The sequence below is a fragment of the Cyprinus carpio genome, chromosome B4 (genome assembly GCF_018340385.1).
Source record: "Cyprinus carpio isolate SPL01 chromosome B4, ASM1834038v1, whole genome shotgun sequence".
Classification (NCBI taxonomy): domain Eukaryota; kingdom Metazoa; phylum Chordata; class Actinopteri; order Cypriniformes; family Cyprinidae; genus Cyprinus; species Cyprinus carpio.
This window is the reverse complement of record NC_056600.1, coordinates 35,841,185-35,848,114: the sequence shown is the minus strand read 5'-3', so window position 1 is coordinate 35,848,114 and position 6,930 is coordinate 35,841,185. Positions and strand designations below refer to the sequence as shown.

Below are 6,930 nucleotides of genomic sequence, written 5' to 3'. Positions count from 1 at the left end.
TCAAAGCTCTTAATAATCAGGTTATTGGTTAATGGAATGATGAGCTGTAAAATAACAAGCAATCATGGGAAACAGAAATCTCACCCAAATTTTTTCAATAAAAAAATTAATTTCATTTTTATTGCATTACAAATTTGCATTTTTGATAAATGCAAGAAAAGATTATTTAAAAACATGCATTTAACATTTTTTTTTGAGCTAATACCGTTAAAAAAAATAATCATGACTGTTAGAAAAAGAACATCCCCTTCCCCGATGTTTCCTCTTATTGTTTGGTGTGGTGATCTCATCTTCCCCTCTTCTCCTGCCCTTTTTCCCTTTTTTTTCCATGTTTTTTCTCTCCCCCCCATCTTTGTTCTCTTTCTCTAGTCCTTATCTCTTTTCCCCAAATGTTTCATGCATGCGCGAACCATTTTAAGAGTTCAATCAGTGAAAAATGGTGGGGGGGCCTCTGTGGGCCCAGGTTTCACAAAGGGTTTGGGTTTTCCTTTACTGGGAAAATTGAAGAGTCCCCCTGCCAATATATATTCCCTTTTATGTCCCGTATTTTCTGATCATATGCTTACCTCAGCTTTTTGTTTTGGTTTTACTCAACACAAAGAATCTGTATCCTATTGGTTGAAAGGGGGGGTACCACCATTATTTTTATCTTTTTTATACTCCGGGGTAAGACAATAAAATTTGAAGTTAAAAAGGGATTCTCAGATTTTTTTGTCTGTTGTGCCTTTTTTCTTCCCCTGGCCGTGAAAACCCTTTAGGAGGACTGAGAAAACTTTGGTTTCCTTGATATAGAAGCCCGGGGTCATAATACTTAAAATTTAACAATGTCATAAACAAAAATGCATCAAACCCCAATAAATTTTTTTTATTATATTTGTGAACCCGGGGAAAAAATAAAATTGAAAAAAATATAAATAAAGACACAAATATCTTTTAAAAATTTAAAACAGACTCCAACCAAATATTAAAAGTGAAAAATAGATACAGCCTGCTGCTCCAAGTCCCCCCCCACTAATAACAAGAAAACTGTTTTCCTCTTAGACTGTGTGAAACAGACAGACAATCTCAAAAGCCCAAGTCCAAAAGCTAAATAGTTTCAAACCAATATTTAACCCCTTTCCCCTTTTTATACAAAATACTTCTAGGAAAGCAGTTAGTTGTTGAAAACAACAGGTGGATCTAGATTTTTTTATGGGGGGCATGCAGACTATGAGGAGAATTTAACACCCAAAACAAATGCCCTGGGAGTTCTTATGGATCAAGAAACCAAGCTTCATGGCAAAAAAGTTAGTTAATTAATTGGGGTTATCCCAAAATTTTAAATATCCATGGGTTTTCAATACAACTACATTTCCCGGGGAAACCCCACAAAGTAAACATTTTGCCCACTGATTTGCCAACATAAAAAAAAATAAAAAAAACTCCCGAATCCAAAATATTGCCTGTTAAACATCAAAAAATTCCCAAATGTTCCATAGCACATAAAACTAGAATCTGAAATAAACTTCACATTTTCCAAAAACCAAAAAGTTTTTATTTTTGTTCCCATTGATGGGAAGTGCATGCATACCCAATTTTTTTCTGCTAAAAATTCCTGTAGGCCTATCAACTTTTTAACTGTGTAAAAAGTTCCCATTTAAATTATTATTTCAGCTAAGTTAGTTCTTTAAAAAGTCTAGTAAAAACTACTTTTTGGGTGGCGGTGCTGCAAAAACATAATATTATTTTTTTGCCCAAAAAAAATATTCTTTTTAAAACCTTTTTTTTATAAATATGATTGACCTAACATGCTCTATCCCCCTTGCTACCAACCCGTCCTTGTACTTGTGATTTGTTTTTTTTTTTTTTGAAAACCTTTTTATTTTTTTACTTTATTTTTTATGTGCCTTTCGGCTGTGTTTTTTTTTTTTTTAAAATTAAAAAACCCCCCTTTTTTTTTTTGTATGAAAACTTTCATGTGTTTCATTATTCACTTCTTTGGGGCCCAGTGTAACACTGAATTTTTCAGGGTTTTATCTCCTGGAGGGGGTTAAACAGGTGGAACTAGGGGCTGTCCCGGTATTAGATTTTTTTTATATCCCGGTTATTGTGGCCATAAGAATTCACTTCGATATAGCAGTCAAATTATTTTTTACTTTTTTTTATTGGGTTTTTCTTTTTTTACCCAATGAACATTTAAAAAACTGAAAAAAACACAGGGCCAAGACTCTGGCTTTCCCCCATCTTTTTGAAGCTCCCTTTAAATAACAAAGAGAGAAAATCTTCAACAGTATGCAGAATAGAAATATTAATGGTAACACTTTTAAAAGTCATTTTGTTAACATTAATATATTAATTCTTTTTGAATGAACAATCAATACATTTTATTACCAAAAAGTATTAATCTTTCATTAATGTTAATACAAATAAAGTCGTTCATTGTTCATGTTAGTTCACAATGTATTAATGTTTACAAACACAACTTGTGATTTTAATAATGCATAGTTGTTATCACTTATACGACCAGAAAATACAAAAAACAAAACTACCAAAATGACTTAATTCACCTAATCATCTAATCACTGTAATGTGGTATTGTAATGCATCTACCTGTTAATAAACAAGCTTCAGGAACTGTGGTCTCCAGAATTGTGAGTGATGCTGCGAGAAGTTGGTGGGAAAACATGGAGCGGATTCCGCAGAGTCAGCGGATCTTTAGTCGAGGGTGACGAACGCTCTGAGCTCAGGTGAGAATGGGGGATGTTGAGAGGGGCACCTCAGCCGATGAAGGTAAGGGGCAGTGGCTCTAGTCACCGGGCCACCCCCCTGTGCACTGCCCCTGCCTTCCAATGTCCTGCAAAAAAATATTCCAAAAAACAACTCCATCCATATAGACGCACAAGTACACCAGAACGAGCAGAATTATCCCAACAACTTTCTGAAGGAGTGTTATTCCACAAAACAAACTCCAGTCGCTAGGCGGAACCAGTGGTGTAGTCTAGTTTTGTTTTTTTTTTTTGTTGTGGTTTTACTTTTTTTTTTAGCGTAGTATCTTTTCTATTTACCGTAGCGAAAATCTATCACCACAACACTCACTAATGCATAATACAGGTGCATCTCAATAAACTTAGAATGTACATGGAGAAGTTCATTTTATTGCAGTAATTCAACTCCAATTGTGAAACTTGTGTATTAAATACAATTACAATGCACTCAGACTGAAGTAGTTTAAGTCTTTGGTTCTTTTAATTGTGATGATTTTTTGCTCACATAAAACTCACCAATTCACTATGAATTACTGAAATTAAACTTTTCCCACGACATTTCTAATTTATTGAGATGCACCTGTAGCATACCTAAGAACATTCTGAAAAACTGCTTATTGTGATATCACGTCAATTTATTATAAGCACAGAAGATTGCTTAGGCTGAGGTAATGATTAATACTAAAAGTAGAAAATCAGTCCATATCTCCCAATCTGTAAATGTCAAATGACATTTACAGCTGGAGATACTGGACTGATTTTCTACTTTTTTAAGTATTAATCATTTACCTCAGCCGGTTACATTTATCTCAGAATTGGCCCCCTGAAGCAACAGGTTTTATCAGCTGGCATTTTTTCAATGCACATTTAAGAGTTGGCTGGCCAGTAGTTATCATCTCTCTCATCACCTGAAATATACATATTACTTTGGGAGTTCCACTCTCCACAGGATGGTTTTCCTGCCCTACAAGGCATTTCATTTCCTGGTTTTTGATGGTCTTTTTGTTAAATTGCACACACATTTCCATCTTGGTTTAGCTGTAACTCACTTTTGGATAAACATCTTTTTTTTGTATACAGAAAATAAAGACATTAATATAAAAGAATCCTTAATTGCTAAACAGTTGTTTGAAATGTCTTTTTGCTGTTGTTGTAGCCTATTAGAGTTTAATAATGATGTAAGTTGTACATGAACTCATGAATGACATGATACTACACAAAGGATAAAACCTTTTTATCCTCTTATCTGAACTAACAGCCTTTGGAAGGACCAGTGTGTGCCTGGCCTGAAAGCGGTCAATGACTCGACAATGCTTGGAGTTTTACTAGCAATTTATTTTTCTTGTATGAGCATAAAATAATGTCTTTGTCAAGAACTCTTGTTTTTCATGATTGTGTAACATGATTGTGCAATGATATCATGTTGCTGTTGCTATTCCTTGGAACTCTCTTACTTTAAAGGGTGTGCCACATATTTTTCACTCTCATGAAATAAGCTAAAATGCCAATTGTGCACTTTTGTGAGGTTACAAACAGGTCAGTGAAAAAACAATCATCTGCTTGTGGGCGTAAGGTTTACTAGAAGATATCTTAGTTCTCTGTTAGCTATATAAAGATTTGAAGCTCCTTTTTGTGGATTACTGCACACCAACTGACTGCCAGTCACCTGTTGAACCAACTGCTAATAGGAAACATTTGTCTCCTGAACTGAATATACAAGAGTTATTTTCTCTTATATCTGCAGTAAGTATTTATTTGATATCCTTGATTATAGAGCTAGTGATATTTTATACTGTATGTAAAAGAAGCATAATGAACTGTTTCTTTAAATTTTCTCTTTACATTGTTTAACACTTTTTAACAACACCTTTAAGATACCATCACAGATGAACTAAAATTACAAAATTGCTTCTATACTTGATGCTTTGTTTTGTTGGGTTTGTCAATTGTAATGGTGCCCGTATTTAAAAATATATATTGCCAGAAGATGATCTGATCTTAAGACAATATAACATATGATATGCTCTCCTCTGAACCAATCACAGGCCAGAATTCCCAAGCATTAATTCATATAAACAAATATCTATTATGTACAGAGTGCTAGTCCTGCCACAGAATGACAAAAAAAAGTACCAAGATTGAAAAGATTTGAATAAAAACAACTTTTTGGTGTTCTGCATACCTGTAAATATTACATTGTTTCTTTCTTTAAAAATTCAGATCTTCCCAGCTCCAATTTAAAAACATGGGGAATGAGACTTCACGCTCAAATACCCACGTGGCCAATGCAACCGGGAAGCATCTTCGGATTTTCTATGGAGTGGATAAAATGAGGCTGGAAGAAATGGTGATAAATGTGGGAGTAGGGATTGGAGGTACAGCATCAAAAACTGAACAATCAGCATCAGGGAACATTTCCACCGATGTGAAGATGGTTTTTAAACCAGACTCCCGGGTCCGTTACATTCACTTGCCGCAGAACGAGACATGTAACTTTGCCGGGGAAGGCACCATCTATGCCTCTGTCCTTTTGGAAGATGAAAACGACGAAAAAATCTGCAGTGGTGTCATCTGCCAAAATTTCCATATCCCCAGCGACCGGTCTTTTATCGTGACTGCCAATCATACCATCAAATTGCAGAAGTATGGTGCAAGCCTTTGGGTTGATGAAGACGGCAATAACCATCGTCCTTAACTTTCCTCTTCATCCATCATGAGGCCACCTTGGAAGTGTGCTGAGGCCCCATAGGGGTAGTAGTGCACTGGTTGAGAACCACTGGTTTAGATAACAAAATCTTTGTTTTCAACAACAATGTAAAAAAAAAATCTTAGTAATAATGTTAACATACCTCTGGTATTAATTAACAGATTTTATTTTTAAATATGTGCTCTGAAATATAAAAAAGCAATGGGGATCTTTAAAATGTTAGCTGTGAACACTTTATTTCATCATTGTTAGAAATCTATAGTGAATATTTCTTCTAATGGAAACATTGTTCGCAAAACTCTCACAAAAATTAAATCTATGAAACTAACTTAAAGCTACCACATTTTTGCAAAGATTTATATTTCAATAAAAGCAATACAAAATTCAAAGCTCTTAATAATCAGGTTATTGGTTAATGGAATGATGAGCTGTAAAATAACAGAGCTTAATCATATGGAAACAGAAATCTCACCACAATGTGTATCATCAATAAAAAACATTAATTTCATTATATTGCATTACAAATTTGCATTGTGATAAATGCAGAAGAGATTATTTAAAAAACATGCATTTAACATTTTATTGAGCTAATACCGTTAAAGAAATAATCATGACTGTTAGAAAAAGAACACTCCCTTCCACAGATGTTTCCTCTTATTGTTTGAGTGTGAGTGATCTCATCTTCTCTCTTACTCCTGCCCTCCCTTTCTTTTCCCATGTTTTTCTCTCTCCTCCCATCTGTGTTCTCTTTCTCTAGTCCTATATCTCTTTACCTCAATGTATACATGCATGCGCAGACGATACATAGAGTTCAATCGGTGAAGAATGGTGGGGGACCTCTGTGGGCCCAGGTTACTGGGTTTAGTTTGTCCTTTACTGAAAGTTGAAGAGTCCCACTGCCAATATATATTCCTTATAGTCCAGTATTTGCTGATCATATGCTTACCTCAGCTTGTTGTTTTGGCTTATACTCAACACATATGTAATCTGTATCCTATTGGTTGAAAGGGCTGTACCACCATTATTGTATCTTTATATACTCAGTGTAAGACAATAAAGATTTGAAGTTAAGGTATACTCAGATTTTGTGTCTGTTGTGCCTTTCTCTTCCCATGGCCGTGAACACTTCAGGAGGACTGAGAAAACTTTGGTGGCAACGATATAGAACGGGATCATAATACTTAACAATTTAACAATGTCATAAACAAGATGCATCAAACCTGATATTTTTTATATTATATAGTGACACTGCGAATAAATAAAATATGAAAAAAGTATAGTAAAGACACAATATCTTCAACATTTAAAACAGACTACCAACCAAAATATTAAAAGTGAAAAAATGAATACCCAGCCTGCTGCTCCAAGTCCCCTCCCACTAATAACAAGAAAACTGTCTCCTCTTAGACTGTGTGAACAGACAGACAATCTCCAAACCAGCACCAAGTCTGCATGCTAAATAGTTTCAAACCAATATCT

General features: G+C 34.8%; 1 long non-coding RNA gene across 1 annotated transcript; it reads left to right on the top strand.

Moving 5' to 3' along the window:
* The first annotated feature begins 4,394 nt into the window (after positions 1-4,394).
* On the top strand, positions 4,395-6,534 carry LOC109097785. The gene is made up of 2 exons (XR_006154606.1): positions 4,395-4,487; positions 4,965-6,534. It is a non-coding gene; the product is annotated as an uncharacterized LOC109097785 (long non-coding RNA).
* Positions 6,535-6,930: the final 396 nt, after the last annotated feature.